This window comes from Pteropus alecto, unplaced genomic scaffold (genome assembly GCF_000325575.1).
Source record: "Pteropus alecto unplaced genomic scaffold, ASM32557v1 scaffold63, whole genome shotgun sequence".
In the NCBI taxonomy this organism is placed as follows: Eukaryota; Metazoa; Chordata; class Mammalia; order Chiroptera; family Pteropodidae; genus Pteropus; species Pteropus alecto.
The window spans coordinates 1,290,543-1,291,375 of record NW_006434897.1 but is presented as its reverse complement, the minus strand read 5'-3'; the positions used below and the strand labels follow the sequence as shown (position 1 = coordinate 1,291,375).

The following is an 833-nucleotide window of genomic DNA, read 5'->3' as shown; positions in this document are numbered from 1 at the left end:
CAGGACAGCTAGACTCCATCAGAGACCCCATAAATCACATGAAGGGGGAGGTGGAAGGAAATCCAGGAAATGGCTTTTAGAGTGGGCAAGAATTAGATTCAGCTACTTTAAGCTACAAAGAGGGGGCAGAATATTTCAGCTTTGACACAAAATACAACACCCAGAGGATGAAGAAATAAAATGAGATTGAGTTGATGCATGTCAGAAATAGCCAAGAGTACTTGTTTTTAATATATATATATATTTGCTTCTATGTTTAATAGCATTTATTTGATGCTGAATTTACTCCAGAGCCATACGTTGTTTCTTCGTTTTCCTCTGGGATACCTTTTTCTCCTGTGCAACCTCCTCTTCTAGTTTAAGAACAATCTGCTGTTTTTCAGTGAGGATCATCTCAGTGTGGCAGGGAGAGCTCAGGTAGGGTTCATCCTCCCAGGAATTCTGTCAATTCTATGCCGCATCTGGGGAGCTTTGTTCACCTGCCTGTGCTCAATGACCAGAGAATCTACATCTGAACCCTTAAGTTCAGCATCACTCTCTGCATTTTTTAGCATGTGCAGCAAAAATTCAGGACTCTTTTAGGGCCACTGACCCTGTGTCAAGCCCCACTGTTTGGCCTGGGCACACCTACCAATGCCACTACTGTAACAACAGAATGGCACACTTCACCTCTGTAAACTGAAGTCCTTCAGATATTCAGTGGCTTTTCAGATATGCATACCCTTGATGGCCTGGGCAGTTTCACAAGTGTTCTTAAAGTGAACACAAAAATTTGAACCTCTTGTTTTGCATGATTTTGTGGGGTTTTCTGGGTCAAGTGAATAGCGAACCAT

At 42.4% G+C, this 833-nt stretch overlaps 1 pseudogene; it reads right to left on the bottom strand.

The window, feature by feature from the left end:
* Positions 1-282: 282 nt before the first annotated feature.
* On the bottom strand, positions 283-833 carry LOC107195590 (annotated as a pseudogene).